We start from the raw sequence: 16,008 nt of genomic DNA, 5'->3' as shown, positions 1-16,008 counted from the left end.
AGCAGCTGGAGCCGCAGCCCCCGGAGCAGCCAGGGCAGCCCATGGTTCTGCTGGGCTGAGGGTGGAGTAGGTCAGAGGAGCAGGTGGAGGGAGAGAAGGGGCTCAGTGTGGGGCCTCCGGGGCCGGGAGCCTCTACATACCTGCCCGGGCAGGTGCGATGCTGGGCACGTGGTCCCTTCCTTGCGCTGATTATACTGCATTCCCAGCCGTATTCTGTCTGCCTTATACTAATAACAGCTGTTAAAAGGGTTATGACTGTATCTCACGTTTGCTGTTGTTCGCTGATCTCTTTACACAAACCCCCGTGGTGGCTGCGGTGACTGGAGCTGCTTGTTCTGGGTCTGGGTCTGTTCTCCCACCTCTGTGTTTATTTTATTCAAAACCCTGGACTTTCCTTCTGTTCCCCCTGAATGTCTGTCCAACCGCGAGCCATCCCGCACTTGTTGCTGTGGCCTGTATGATGTCTTCACGTCTTGTGGACCCAATGCAGCCTCCCCCCCACACCCATCCTTTCAGGCTTATTTCTGTCTAAGTCACGCACACACACATAGTCCAAACGTTGCCCGGAACAGCATTGCTGCCAGAGCGCTGCCAATTGTTGCTTCTATTAACCTCAATCAAAAAAAAAAAAAAAAAGGCCGCACATTACTATTTGTTTCTCCATTGACTGGTGTCCTGTGGGATTTCAACAATGGGAGATGAGGGTTCTGCTTTCTCTAAGCCCCTCTGCTGAGCATGTAAACTTCTGGGCCACTTCCCAGCAATCGCCGAGGGCTCATTCGTCCCGCCTTCTGCACCTGAGGTGTGACTCTCCTGACTTCCCTGTGGCTTTAGGTGCATCCTCTAACTGCAGCTGTTTTCACCCTGGAGGAGACCCCTGGGGCCCCTGCCCCGGGCTCCCTGCCGCCCCGGGCCCTCTGTCCTCCTGGCCGTCGCCGTGCCCCCTCGGCCGTCTGCTTCTGCCAAGGAGCCTTGCCTTTCTTTCCTGGTTCACCTCCTTGTCTCAGTGGAGCACATTCATCAGGAATTTCTTGAGAAAGAAAGCAGTGAGGTTACACCTTTTGGAAATCGGCATTTCTGAAGAAAGATTCTAATTCTCACTCTAAGTCTGATTGGTGGCTTGGCTAGACCTCTGATTCCAGGCAAGCAGTTTCCTTCAAAACAGAGATGACGGCCTTTTCCTGAGGCCAGGAGGATTTAGACATCTTTGTGTCTGTTGATTTCTCTCCCTGAAAGCTTTCAGGATCTTTTCCTGGACCCCATTATTCTGGAATTTCACCTCTTTCCCACCTCTTGTGTTGACATAACGGTGGACGCCTTGAATATGGACAAGAGGAGTTCAGCAGACTAGAATCCCGAGATGCCCCAGACCCATGGTCTACAACCACCTGCCGACTCTTCCCCAGGGATCTCTGAGTGTGTGGGAGCAGCGCCCCTCCATGCGGTGGGGAAGATAATCTGAAGAAGATCCCTTGGGAGATGTGTGATGGCTCCCCAGGTACCCCAGAAATGTCTGGGGGTCAGGAGGGAGCCCCCCCCAAGTATCCTCAGCCCTTAACTAAGAAAGCCTGCACCCCCTCACCCCCGATGGTGCCACTGTCAGAGAGGCAGGAAGTGACAGGTGCTGGTTGGGATGTGGAGAAATCGGAAAGGAGCTTTCCCGGTGGGAATGAAAATGCTGAGGGAAATGGCACGGAGGCCCCTCGGAAAGAATGCATTAGGGTAGAATGAGTCAGAAAGCTTTCGAACAGAAAGAGCCTCTGCCTGAGATTCCTCAAATAGAACAAAAATATGACCCAGGTCTTCAGCTTCTGGGTGTGTCCTCGAAACAGTCGGAAGCAGGAACTCAGACAGGTGTTTGCACGCCCACGTTCAGAGCAGCAGCACGTACAGCAGCTGAAATGTGGAAGCAACCCAGAGGCCCGTCAGCGGGTGAAGGGACGCACACACCGTGGCCGCGCACACGTGGAGTATTACTCAGCCTCGAAAAGGAAGGCCATTCTGACGCAGGCTGTGTGTGGATGGGCCTTGAGGGCCTCATGCTGGTGGAATGGTCCGGTCACAAAAGGGCAAAGCCTGTCTGATGCCTCTCATACAAGGCCCCTAGAGCTGTAGTTCGTAGACGCAGACAGCCGGACGGTGGGCCCGGGGCTGCCGGTCGTGAGTGAGTGGTGGGGACGGAGCTTCGGTCTGATGAGCTGGTGCTGACGGCTGAACAGCAGTGTGACTGTGCTTGGTGGCCCTGAACTGTGCCCTTAGCACGGCTCGATGGCATGGTTCATGCTGCGTGTGTTTTCCTACAATTATAAAAAAATAGCAAAAAAGAAAAAAAGCCTAAAGCAATAAAGGCGTGCTGAGTGAAATCCCTGCAGCGTTCGGGCTTTAGGGCCCAGGGCTGATGACCTGCTGTGTGCAGGGAGCAGAGAGGAGAACGCGGGGACCCAGCCACCCCGAAGCCTCGCAGAGGGGCCGCGGACAGGGCCCTGGCATTGGACCTGGAGAGACGGGACCCGGAGGAGCAGAGGCGGGCACTCTCGGGGTTCGGGGTCTCGAGGTGGGCCGCCTGGTGGCCCGGCAGCCTGGGGGGCGCTGGGCTTTCCGGAACCCTGGCCACCGCACGAGCGTTCTGTTCCCACACCCGCGGAGAGCCTGGGTGTCGTGCTGAGCTTCAGTCAAGAGCCACGAGAGCCTGAGCTTTATCAGTGTCTCCATGAAACTAAGAAACCGTGGGAACTAATGTAAGGTGACGGTTCCTTCAAACAGTGATAGAAGCCTGGGATGGGAAGTGTAGTGAGCGGAAAGACACGAAGCTTGTCCTGTTCCCAGAGTCACGGGAGCCCGCAGGAGCTGGACCCGACGGAGGAAGACGGTGTGAGAGGAGGAAACGGCTGCAGGCGAAACGCGGCACTTCTGTTATTTTTAGATCACGATTTTCCTGAGGAAAGAACCGCACAGAGTAGTCAGGAAGTGAGCACGTGCCCAGCGTCTCAGCTGACCCTGCAGGCATGTGGAGGCTCCCGGCCCCGGAGGCCCCGCACTGAGCCCCTTCTCTCTCCACCTGCTGCTCGGGCCGGCTCCACCCTCAGCCCACCAGAAGCACCGGCTGCTCTGGCTGCTCCGGGGGCTGCGGCGCCAGCTGCTGCGTCCTGTGTGCTGCTAGGTGAGATCCGAGGCTCTGAGCCCAGGCCCTGGCTTTCTCCCTCTTTGGTGAAACCGCTCTTCCTGGGGCTCCCCTGAACTGGCTCCCCCTGCCTGAAGCCCACTTCTGGGGCCCTCATTGCCCGCCGTGCGGGAGCTGGCTCGCTGGACCGAAGAGGACCGTTTCTGCTGGCGTGGAGGGCAGACCTCGCCGCCTGCTGGGACTGGGCCCCCCTCCCTGTCCTCAGGAAGTCGTGCCATGTGCCCCCTGCCGTCGTCTCCACGGGCCCCCGCCCCGGGTGCACCCGCTGGGCTCCGGCTTGACTGGCAGTCCTCGCGGACAGCCCGCCTTCGGAAGGCACCCACCCGCACCCTCTGCCTCTCGCCTGCGTCAGCTCCGCCATCAGTGGGCGGCGAGTCCCGGCAGAGCCGCAGACAGTGGGGCCCTAAACCCTGGGCACGTCCCCTGGAGCCGTGGGCCCCTTGGCCACCGTGACATGGCGCTGCCCTAGGGCCTCCCCCACGGCCATCTCTTGTCTTCTCCCCTCTCTGACTCCGTTTTGGGGCCGAAACTGTGCTGTGAGCTCCCTCAACAAACAGCCTTCCCCACGATGCCGGCTCCCCGTGGTGCCCTCCCTAAGCCTCCTCTCTGCCCCGGGGCTCCCCCTGCGGTCCTCCTCACGACGCCCCGACTCCCGTGAGCGCACACGGATGCGCAGCGTCCAGAGGGCCAGGCCCGGTCAGCTCCTGCCTCGGGGAGCTCGTCGCCCCCGGAGAGTCTGGAGAGCGAGGCAACCGACAGACACAGAAAGCTTTTGTTTGTTTAAATCACGGAATCAGAATCGATGCCAAGGACACCCGTGAGATCCGAGCACCGGCCAGGGCCGTGGCGCTGCCCCCTCGGGCTCCCTTGCTCCTCACACAGCCTGGTCCGCAGGAGGCAGACTCTGCAGACAGGGGGCTGAGGACGTTCCTCGGGAGGCAGAGGGTTTCTTTAATGATAAGTTTTAGATTATTTATGTAGGCCGCGCTGGGTCTTCGTGCTGTTCGGGCTTTCCCCTGGTTGTGCTGGGCGGAGGCTGCTGTTCGTTGCAGAGCACGGGCGGCTCATTGTGGCGGCTTCCCTTGCTGCAGAGCTCAAGTTCTAGGGCGCGAGCTTCCGTGGCTGTGGTGCGGGGGCTCAGCCGTTGTGGTTCCCGGGCTCCAGAGCTCAGACTCAGTAGCCGTGCGCGTGAGCTTAGTTGCTTTGTGACATGTGGGGTCTTCCTGGACCAGGGATTGAACCCATGTGCTCCGCCTCAGCACGTGGGTGTTCCCTTTCACCGCTGAGTCACCCGGGAAGCCCCTTGGGGGCTGCAAGTTTCCTGAGGAGTGGCGCATGTTTGGCGCTGAGCATCTGTCGGCCCATTTCCTGCCTGTGGCCTCTGCAGCGACAGCCTCTTTCCCGCCCCGGGTCTCCGCTCCCTTCCGTCTGGACTAGAAGCGACTCTGCTGCTGTGTAGCTGTTGCTGTCCAGTCGCTAAGCTGGGCTGACTCTGCCGCCCCATGAACTGCAGCACGCCAGACTCCTCTGTCCTCGACTGTCTCTCAAAGTTGGCTCAGATTTCATTCTGCCGCAACACAACTCTGCTGGTGGAACGTTCACAAAACGCTGGCGGTCTCCCAGGTCTGTCACAGCGAGCCCCCCAGTTAGGTGCTGCTGTAAAGGCCGCTCAGTCGCGTCTGACTCTTTGTGACCCCCGGACTGTAGCCCGCCGGGCTCCTCTGTCCATGGGACTCTCCAGGCAAGAATACTAGAGTGGGTTGCCATGCCCTCCTCCAGGGGATCTTCCCGACCCAGAGATGGAACCTGGGTCCCCTGCGCTGCAGGCGGAGTCTTTACTGTCTGAGCCTCCAGCGAAGCTTCTCTGTCAGGTAGGCCCTCCACAAACCGTTCCCCGATAATCCATTTCTGCTCCTGGATTTTGCTCAGATGGTTGAGTTGATCCATCAGTCACACACCTGAACTCCTCAGCGACAGTTTGTGTAGCTGTACTCCTGGTCTTCTCTCCAGAGTGTACTTTCCTAATAGCACACCTCCTGATACTGGCATCTTTTGCAACTTGGATAGGCTGAGTGATGGGCATGAAGGGACTGAATGATGGGAGCGGGCATCCGGCTGAGCAGAGGCTGTGGCTTTGGTCAGTCCCGGGAGTAGTGGACGGTCCGAGGCAGGGTGACCAAGTAACCCAGCATCCAAACCAGGAGACACAGAGGAGCTTTAATTTCGTGATTGTTCAGGATTCCCAAGAGGTAGCGAAGACAGTTCAGAGTTCCGCTGTCTCTCTCACCCAGCTCTCCCAATAATAATCTATTAAAAAATTCTTGTGCTAAAACATACATACATCTGAGGCTTTCCTGGTGGCTCAGTGGTAAAGAACCCACCTGCCGGGCAGGAGACTTGAGTTTGATCCCTGGGTCAAGAAGATCCCCTGGAGAAGGAAACGGCAACCCACTCCAGTATTCTTGCCTGAGAAATACCATGGGCAGAGGAGCCTGGTGGGCTACAGTCCATGGGGTTGCAAAGAGTCAGACATGACTCAGCAACTAAAACAATAAAAATTCACGCCTTTACCATTTTAGCCATTTTAAGTGTGCAGCTCAGGGTATTGAGCACAGCATTCCACTGCTGTGGAAGCATCTCCACCATCCCTCTCCAAAACTTCATCTTCCCAAACAGAGGCTCTGCCGCCACGGAGCACTGACCGCCACTCTCCCTGCTCAGTCATAATCTCTCCCCTAACCGTGGTTCATTGTCAAAAATAAGGTGTCGACGTTGGCACAGTCCAGTTTACTCAGGCGCAGACCTTGTTTGGATTCCACCAGTTTTTATAGGCCTTTTCAATGTGTAGTTCAATGAAGTTTCATCACATGAGAGGATTCCAAGAGCTAGTACCACAACCATCACCCGAAAGAAACTCTCTCATTTTATCCGCAAATAATGACACCTTTCCCCCAGTCCTGACCCCTGGCGACCACTGAGCAATCTCATGGCAGTTCTGCCACGTGGAGACTGTTACGTGAACGGAGGAGCATTGACAGAGCGCTGTGACGTGGGCTCCTCCCCGGCCCCCACGTGGCGTATCCTGCTTGGGTTAAGTCCCTCAGTCGTGTCCGACTCTGTGACGCCATGGACTGTAGCCTGCCAGGCTCCTCTGTCCGTGGGATTCTCCAGGCAGGAGTACTGGAGTGGGTTCCCATGCTCTTCTCCAGCGGGTCCTTCTGACCCAGAGATAACACCCATGTCTCTTAAGCCTCCTGCATTGGCAGATGGGTTCTTTACCATTCGTGCCACCGAGGAAGCCCCCAGCTTGCTTGTTCAGTTCAGTTCAGTCGCTCAGTCGTGTCCGACTCTATTTTTTGCGACCCCATGGACTGCAGCACACCAGGCTTCCCTGTCCATCACCAACTCCTGGAGTTTGCTCAAACTCAGGTCCACCGCATCGGTGATGCCATCCAAATATCTCACCCTCTGTCGTCCCCTTCTCCTCCTGCCCCCAGTCCCTCTCAGCATCAAAGTCTTTTCCAATGAGTCAACTCTTCGCATGAGGTGGCCAAAGTACTGGAGTTTCAGCTTTAGCATCATTCCTTCCAATGGACACCCAGGACTGATCTCCTTTAAAATGGATTGGTTGGATCTCCTTGCAGTCCAAAGGACTCTCAAGAGTCTTCTCCAACACCACAGTTCAAAAGCATCAATTCTTTGGTGTTCAGCTTTCTTTATAGTTCAACTCTCACATCCATGCATGACTACTGGAAAAACCATAGCTTTGACTAGATGGACCTTTGTTGGCAAAGTAATGTCTCTGCTTTTTAATATGCTGTGTAGGTTGGTCATAGCTTTTCTTCCAGGGAGCAAGCATCTTTTAATTTCATGGCTGCAGTCACCCTCTGCAGTGATTTTGGAACCTAAGAAAATAAAGCCTCTCACTGTTTCCATTGTTTCCCCTTCTATTTGCCATAAAGTAACGGGACCAGATGCCATGATCTTAGCTGAGATTTAAGCCAACTTTTCCACTCTCCTCTTTCTACAAGCTATAGACTTGTAGCTATATAGCAAGTCTTAAAATCATATGTTGTTCTTCTAATTATATTGTTTTTTAAAATTGCTTCGACTATTTTAGTCCCTTTATCCTTCTATATACCTTTTAGGAGCGACTGAGAAGAAGAATCCTGCTAGGATTTTGATAAGAATTTGTCAGAGTTTGGGAGAGTCGGTGTCTTACCTGCGCTGAGTTCCGCAGTCCGTGGACCTGGTGCGTCTCTCTGTCTGTGTGATTGTCTTTGGTCTTGCTCTTTAGCATCTTGTGGTTTTCAGCATTCAGAGCCGTGCATTTCGTTGCTGTTGCTGTTAGACCTGCGTGTTTCCTTTTTTTGGAGAATGTGTGACTATACTGTGCTCTAAGTTTTGGTTTCTAGTTTGTTCCTATCACGTGGACATAATGACTGATTTTTGCTGTGTTAACCTTGTGTCTTTTGACTTTGGTAAGCTCAAAACTCATCTGTAAGCTCCAAGAGTGTGTTTCTTGTTTGTTTCGTCTGCTCTTTGGGCCTTTCTACACAGCCGGGTCTCTCCACGTGCAGAGTCTGGGAAAGCCCAGCTCCCCACGGACTGCTAGGCCAGCAGCCCTCCCCGGGGCTCCACCACCTCCGCGGCCCACAGATGGCCCCTGCTTCTTCTCCTGTTTGGAGTCACTGTTCCCCAGTGTCCGTGTCCCCCGGGCCCTGGCCTTGGCTGCTCTTTTCTAGATCCTAAGATTTACCCCAAGGCTGACACCCGCTGGTTTTGTTCGCTCCCAGCTCCTTTTTTTTTTAATGTTTATTTCGCTGCACCAGGTCCTGGCTGTGGCACGGTCTCCATTGCGCGGCAGGGTCTTTACTTGCGGCGTGTGGACTCTGAGTTGTTTGTGTGGGATCAAGTTCCCCAAGCAGGGATGCAGACTGGGCGCCCTGCTCTGGGAGCTCAGAGTCTCACGAACACCAGGGAGGCCCTTCGTCGTCAGCTTTGCTACCATCACGTGCTCTGATAGCCTCTGGATCTGTGAAGACCCACCCTCCAGGCCACACCTGACTGCCTCCGGGATGTCTCCATTTTGGACGTTCTGCGGATACTGTGAACGTGACCTGTCCTCATCCGCACACTTGTCTCTCCTCCTGGGACGGACAGGACTGGAAAATGACCCCGAGTGACCCTCCTCTGTACAGAATCTCCTTCTGAGTGTGTACGGAGCCCATGATTACTATGAGGTGTCACTCATGGGATTATGTTTGGTTATATGGCAAAGGGGATGTTTGCAGATATAGTTAAGGTCCCTGATCAGTTGGGTTCCTCAAAAGGGAGGTTGCCTGGGGTGGGGGTGGGGCCCTGCCTGAATCTGTGCGTGAGTTGATTAGTTGTGTCCGACTTTTTGCGACCCCATGGACTGGGGCCCGCCAGGCTCCTCTGTCCATCGGATTCTCCAGGTGAGAATGCTGAAGTGGGTTGCCATTTCCTTCTTGAGGGGATCTTCCTGACCCAGGGATTAAACCCACGTCTCCAGCATTTCAGGCAGATTCTTTACTGTTTCAGATTCCACCACAGACGCCCGACCCGGGGAGCCCTGAAATAGGGGTCTAGGTGGCGGAGGCTGTGAGCCAGAGAGAGGCAGTCCTGCTGGCCTGGGAGGAACACGACGCGTTGTGCAGGGTCTGCGGGAGCGCGGGTCCCGGAGCTGTGGGCTCTCCTGCGGCTGAGAATGACCCCTGGCTGAGAGTGCTTGAGAAACGGAGATGCGTTCTTCACACACCGCGCGTGGGGAGGGGAGGGCCCGGAGCCTCAGATGAGAGGTGCGTGCAGTCGGCCCTTGACTGCAGCCTCGTGAGACCCCAAGGGGGCTGCCCGCTGGCCCCTGCCTGGGCTTCAGACCTGGGGAGACTGTGAGATAGTAAGCGTGGATGTGCCAGGTTGACCGGCCCCTGAGTTGCGGTCATCGGTGGCCCAGCAACAGCAGACGAGTACACCGCCCCTTAGCACCGTGTGGCCCAGGGCCAGCACCCCCCGCCTGGCCACCTGGAACCACGTCGCTCTCCACATCCCCAAACACCTCAGCGAGCCCGTCCCCCCGGCTGGGGACCCCTCACCCGTGCCTCCTGCTGCCCGCCTGCCTGAGTTAGGCCCTCGATGACCCCCGAGCAAACGGACTTCGAGCTGCTTCCAGCCTCATCCTGCGGTTCTTCAGTTTCCAGTGAAAGATCAAGCTCCTTTCGGTAAGAGCCGGGAGGGTCCTCCGCAGCTCCGCCTGCGCCCGATCGTACCCCTTCCGTGAGCCGTGGTGTGAAGGTGCCGTGTGTCCATGGCATCCCGAGTGCTTGGCGTGGGCCAGACTCCAGCTTCACCACAACACTGTGAGGTGGACACTCGCTGACCCCCATTTTCCAGGTGAGAAAACCGAGGCAGGAGCCCAGGTTACCTGGCAAAGTTCACACGGTATCTGATACTGACTCCAGAGCCGGGTGCTTCCGCAGCAGCCCACACGCCACGGAGCGTGTGTCCCTGCCCCCGGACAAGCCCCCCTGAGCCTGCGCACCTTCTCCGGGGCCCCTCCCGTGTGCTCCCCGACTCCTCCCCCTCCCACGAGCGGGCTGAGTCCCTCTGCTGAGACCCCGCCACGCTCCTCCCGCCGAGGCAGCAGCGTGTCTCACACATTCTGTAACAGACACCAGTGTGGGCCACACAGCAGGTCTCTGTCAGTGTGTGAGCAAAAGAGAGAGTGGACTGGTCAGGCAGGGCGCCAGGAGAGGACGGTGATCAAGCTGGAAGCAGATTTGTGGGTTTTACTCACAAGGTAGGAGCTGGAAAACATTTCATCGTGAGAATATGTCTTGTGCAGAAGCAAAGCGTTTATTGAAGGATTTACCAATGGCCAGTGTGGACCAAGATGCGCCAGGGAAGAGAGTGGGAGGCATTCAGGACTCGGGGGTGGCTGGTGAGGCCCTGGAGAGGAGCCTGGTGGGACCCAGGGGCCCAGGCCCTAAAGACCATGAGGTGCCTGGAGCAAGGACCTCAGGAGCCCCTTCGGGTGGTGTTAGAATCGGGGGCAGCTTTCCGTAAGGGGGTGATGGGTATGAGCTGGATGCCCTCCCCGCCTGCCTTCATCGGCAGCTGGGCTGCTCTATGCCCAACTCTGGAGACTGAGGACAGAAACTCTGGAGGACTTGATGACATCACAACTTCAGGGCTATGACGTGCAGCCCAGGACACATCCTGAGATGCCTGGGCTGGAAGAATGACATGGGTCTGTGGCTAGAGCCTCAGATCTTGCGCTGGCAGCACACGGGGACGCAGCAGCTGGACTGGGAGCAGGTGTGTTGGCAGCAGCTGGACTGGGAGCCGCCACACGAGCCGCAGCCCCTTTTGCCACAGCTGGAGCAGGAGCAGGCTGGCACACAGCAGCACACGGGCTTGCAGCAGCAGACGGGCACACAGCAGCTGGAGCCGCAGCCCCCACAGCTGGAGCCGCAGCCTCCACAGGAGCCGCAGCCCCCCTTAGACCCCCCGCAGGAGCCGCAGCCCCCCTTAGACCCCCCGCAGGAGCTGCAGCCTCCCTTGGAGCCCCCACAGCTGGAGCCACAGCCCCCTTTGCCACAGCTGGAGCAGGAGCAGGCTGGCACACAGCAGCACACAGGCTTGCAGCAGCAGACGGGCACACAGCAGCTGGAGCCGCAGCCCCCACAGCTGGAGCCGCAGCCCCCGGAACAGCCAGAGCAGCCCATGGTTCTGGTGGGTTGAGGGTGGAGTAGGTCAGAGGAGCAGGTGGAGAGAGAGAAGGGACTCAGTGTGGGGCCTCCGGGGCCGGGAGCCTCTATATACCTGCCGGGGCAGGTGTGACCTGGGCACGTGCTCACTTCCTGGTTCCCATCTGTGCTGTGTCTTGTTTGTGGGCCTGGAATCCATGGACTTCTGTTGACTTTTCCCAGCAGACACCCTCCTAGGTTTCTAAGTCTGGCTTCTTCCCTGTCTTGTTTGTTTCCTGTAAAAAGGAACAGTCCAGCTTTGTGCTATTTCCAGTTTTCTGTTGACTACATATAACTGGGGGTCCTGGGATCTTTCCCAACATCTATTTTATGTACTGAAAACCTCCCCATTACTTATCTTCAGAATTTTATTTTTTAAAATTAGAGGTTTGTAGTGGAAACAAAAGCAAAAGTAAGCAGGCAGGACTGTGTCAAACTAAGAAGCTTCTGCACAGAAAGGAGACCAAACCACCAACAAAGATAAAAGGCAGCCCACGGAGTGGGAGAAAATATGTGATTAATCATTTGCAGATCATTTGATTAATCCTTTCTGATAAAGGATTAATATCCAAAGTATATAAAGAGCTCATATCAGTCAGTAGTGAAAAAAAGACCCCCCAAAACGGGCAAACAGTATGCTTAAAAAATGGGCAGAGTATCTGAATAGACTTTCTTTTCCCCTAAGGAAGATGTACAGGAGACCAACAGACACGAAGAGAGGCTCAGCATCCCTAACCATCAGAGAGACGCAAGTCAAGACCGCGAGATACCTCACACCTGCGAACAGCTGTTATCAGGAAGACAGCAAATAGCAAGGTGAGCAAGTGGAGAGAAGGGAGCCCGCACGCTGTTCGTGGGACTGTAAGTTGGTGCATCCACTGTGAAAAACACTATGGAGTCTCCTCAAAAAATTAAAAATAGAGCTGTCATATGAGCCAGCAATTCTACTTCCGGATATTTGTCTTAGAGAAACGAAAACATCACCTTGAAATGACATCTGGACCCTATGTTTATTGCAGCATTGTTTACGTTAGTTGAGATCCGGAAGCAACCTGCATGCCCATTAGGGATGAATGGATGAAGGCGATGTGGAGGGTCATGGGATACTCTTCAGCTGTAAAGAGAAGGAAAGGTGTCCCGCCCTTTGGGGCGATGTGGATAGACGAGGGTATTGTGGGGGCTGCCCCAGTGGCTCAGCAGTTAAGACTCTGCCTGCAGGGCAGCAGATGCAGGGGACACAGGTTTGATCCCTGGTCGGGAAGCTTCCCTGGAGAAGGAAACGGCGCCCCACTCCAGTATCCTTGCCTGGAGAGTCATGTGGCCAGAGGAGCCTGGCAGGCCACAGTCCACAGGGTTGCAAGCGTCGGACACGACTGAGCGACTAGAGAGAGATACGTCAGTTATTTCTCGGGAAAAACGTGAGGTCTTAGTTAAACAAAACTGGAGAAGTCGAGAAGCAGGCAAATTACCCACAATCCCACGCTCCAGAGTGTCGCGCGCGTGCGTGCGTGCGTGCGTGTGTGTGTGTGTGTGTGCGCGCGCGCTGGGCCTTCCTTGCTGCCCGCGGGCTTTCTCTAGCTGCGCTGAGCAGCGGCTGCACTCGGCCCGAGGTGCGCAGGCCCCTGGCGCGGTGGCTTCTCCTGCCGTCGAGCACGGGCGCTGGCATCACAGGCTCAGTAGCTGCGGTGCGTGGGTTGGTTGCCCGGCGGCGCGCGGCATCTTCCTGGACCAGGGATCGACCGGTGTCCCCTGCATTGGCGGGGTCCTCACCGCTGGGCCTCCAGGGAAGCCCTAGAGCGTCATATTTCGGTTGATCCCATGTGATTTTTTGTAAACAGGCATGTCCCGTGGTTCCTCATTCTCCAAGGTCACCCATGCTTTTCAGTCCTCAGAAGAGACTCTCTTTACGGGTCGAACAGGAGGAACCCCGGCCCTTTTCCTGGTGGCCGTGGCCGCCCCTTTCCAGACCCAGGTCTAGCCTTGAGTCCCTGGGCGCCTTGTGTTCAGTGAATCTGGCTGGTGGCTCCTCGATCTCCCTCTGACCCGCTCTTGCAGACTTCTCCCAGCTCCTCTTCCCTGCCCCCTGACTGCCGTATGCTCGCCCCAGAGAGACTTCCGGGTGACTGGACTCTCCCTTCCCTACACGGCTTCCAGTGGATTTCCTAGGACCACTAGTGGAGGAAGACGCCCTGTGGCCTGGTCTGTGCCAGGCTCAGCATCCTGAGTGACGTTTGCTGAATCACAGCCCGGGTCAGGGGGCTGGCCCCATAGGTGGTGGAGGGGCAGCCAGTTGTGGGCAGAGCTTGCAGGGTCTAACTAGGCTGTTAGACCTCTGTTTGTAGGAAAGAAGAGATGGATTTAGGATTCAGGAACAGTGGTTGGCAGGTTGTCTGGGTGGTCAGAGTTTGGAAAGGGCATGGCTGGAAGCTCAGTGGCAGCTTACTTCCAAAAACCAGTTGCAGAAGCCCAGAAGGGGAGACCTGGCTTAGCAGAGGCAAGTAGAGAAAATACCTGATTGTCTGAGTTCAGCTGGGGCCTAGATGACACAGCCTGCGATGCTGCTGGCCACACGCACTGGTCTTGTCAGGTCTCCCCAGGACGGTCAGAAAGGGAAGAGGAACTAAAGAGACTCTTGATGAGGGTGAAAGAAGAGAGTGAAAAAGCTGGCTTAAAACTCAACATTAAAAAGACCAAGATCATGGCATCCAGTCCCATCACTTCATGGCAAATAGAATGGGAGAAAATGGACAGATTTTATTTTGGGGGCTCCAAAATCACTGCCGATGGTGACTGCAGCCATGAGATTAAAAGACTCTTGCTCCTTGTAAGAAAAGCTATGACAAACCTAGACGATGTACTCAAAAGTGGGGACATCATTTTGCCGACGAAGCTCCATATGGTCAAGTTATGGTTTTTCCAGCAGTCATGTAGAAGTGTCACAGTTGGACCATAAGGAAGGCTGAGCACTGAAGAATTGGTGCTTTCAAACTGTGGTGTTGGAGAATGCCGGGGGCCAGCGTGAGGAATTCCGCCCATGGCAAAGGTCATGAGGAAGGAGGCTTGGCATACGCAAAGGCGTGATCAAGCCTCAGGAAACCCCCTGTTCCCGAGCATCTAACCCCAAAACCAGAGTCTGTTTTATGCTCTCACCTACACCTCTGACTTTACGGGGGGCTCTCCCCCATAACCGTTTCTCTCGGAGAAGGGGTAAACGTGCAGCTCCAAGGCGATAAAAATTCTTGGGCGTGACAAGAGTGTTTCAGCTTAGGACTCCTCTGAAGGTTATCTAGCCCGCCTGTATAGGTTCGTCCGGCCACATGTGATTGTCTACAGCCTCCTAACCTGAGAGGCATGAGATGTTTTAGACTTACTAAAGGCAAATTCTTTTGGGGAGTTAGAAATTATTAGTATAATTGGTTAGGAATTATATTGGTGAAGGGTCTCTTCATTTGTTGTGTCAATAATTGCTGCTAATTCCCTGCTCTGGGTGGGACAAGGATGTCTCAGGTCAAACCTCTCTGCTGACAGACTAGCTTGTGTGACAGGATTATCCTTACTGCCGCCACTAGGCACATGATTGTTTACTACCTCTCAACCATAAACAGCACAGAGAGTTTTGGAGTATTTTGAGAGTCTTAATTAGCATAGGACTTTTTCTTCTGTTTGAGTCAATAATTGCCGCCAGGCCTCTATATCCTTAGGCACCTGGGAATATATTAATCAATGTATTTGGAATATAGCAAAGGAAATATGGTAGTTTTTGATGTTAGCAATACTAGACTTTTTGAGTTAATGGATTTTCTCTTTTGTAATAGATCACTGTACTTTGTTATATATCACTGTGTCCTTGCTATGTAAAAATGTAGCTTTATCATATCTTAAGACTAAATAGATCTTAAGGGGAGCATTGGTGAAAGGATTTTCATTTGTTGGGCTGATGTTTGCTGCTAAATCTCCATGTTCCCTACACTTATAATGAATATAACTAACATATAGGAGAAATAAGTATTAACCTTTAAGCATATAGGAGAAATAAGTATTAACCTTTAAGACTAATTCTGTTAACCTTGGGTTAAATAAATTCCTTTCTTGACTGTAACTCACGACACCCTCACCCTATAGGAATGTAACTTTATTTGGAGGGTGGTGCCTGGTTTAAGAAAAAACACCCTTGGAAGAAATAAGTTTTTTGGTTATCAGAAAGAAAGGATCATAAAATGTCAGCAGGTCTCACTCATGGCCAGAAGATGATGTAATATTCCTAAGACCTTTTTTTTATACATTTATGTGAAGCACCTGATTTTGATAAAGGTCAGGACTGCTGACCCCAGCACGACTCTGTATTCATCCCTATGTGTAACAAAAGGTATATAAGCAAACCCAAAAATAAAGAAATCGGATCAGTTTCCGGAAAGACTGATTCCCCCATGTCGCTTCTTTCTTACTCCCGTTTTTCTGGCTGAATTCCCATCTGGAGCATGGATGCTATTCCACGTAATCCAAGTTATTCAGCCTCTTTTTCTCCACTAATCTTCCTACTACACTATCCATTTCTAATCTCTCTATATCTGTGATTAAATATGTATTTTTCCAAAGACGCCGACTCCGTCCCCCCACCTTCGAATCACCCTGGATCCACCGGGGCTGGACCCCGGCAGGAGAAGACTCTTGAAAGCCCCTTGGACTGCAAGGAGATCCAACCATACAATCCTAAAGGAAATCAGTCCTGAATATTCATTGGAAGGACTGATACTGAAACGGAAGCTCCAACTCAGTGGAAAAGACCCTGATGCTGGGAAAGATTGAAGATGAAAGGAGAAGGGGGCAGCAGACGACGAGACGGTTGGATGGCATCACTGACCTGGTGGACGTGAGTGTGAGCAAACTCCAGGAAATAGTGGAGGACAGGGGAACCTGGTGTGCCGCAGCGCATGGGGTTGCAAAGAGTCAGACACGGCTCGGCGAGTGCACAGCAGCAGCAGGACGGTCAGGGTGTCCCACCTGCCCCGGAGCTGGACCCCAGGAGCTCAGGGCCGGGTCTCGACCAGCTCTGCAGGC

At 54.4% G+C, this 16,008-nt stretch overlaps 1 long non-coding RNA gene across 1 annotated transcript in view; it reads left to right on the top strand.

The window, feature by feature from the left end:
- The window catches only part of LOC138426861 (uncharacterized), a 93,101-nt gene extending 77,737 nt beyond the window's left edge, over window positions 1-15,364 (top strand). The window contains exon 3 of the long non-coding RNA XR_011251809.1: window positions 11,636-15,364. This is a non-coding gene — a long non-coding RNA (uncharacterized lncRNA). The remainder of the gene's footprint in view (window positions 1-11,635) is intronic.
- Window positions 15,365-16,008: the final 644 nt, after the last annotated feature.

This window comes from Ovis canadensis, chromosome 21, assembly GCF_042477335.2.
Source record: "Ovis canadensis isolate MfBH-ARS-UI-01 breed Bighorn chromosome 21, ARS-UI_OviCan_v2, whole genome shotgun sequence".
Classification (NCBI taxonomy): domain Eukaryota; kingdom Metazoa; phylum Chordata; class Mammalia; order Artiodactyla; family Bovidae; genus Ovis; species Ovis canadensis.
The sequence above is the reverse complement of the archived record's forward strand: the minus strand, read 5'-3'. Positions and strand labels throughout refer to the sequence as shown.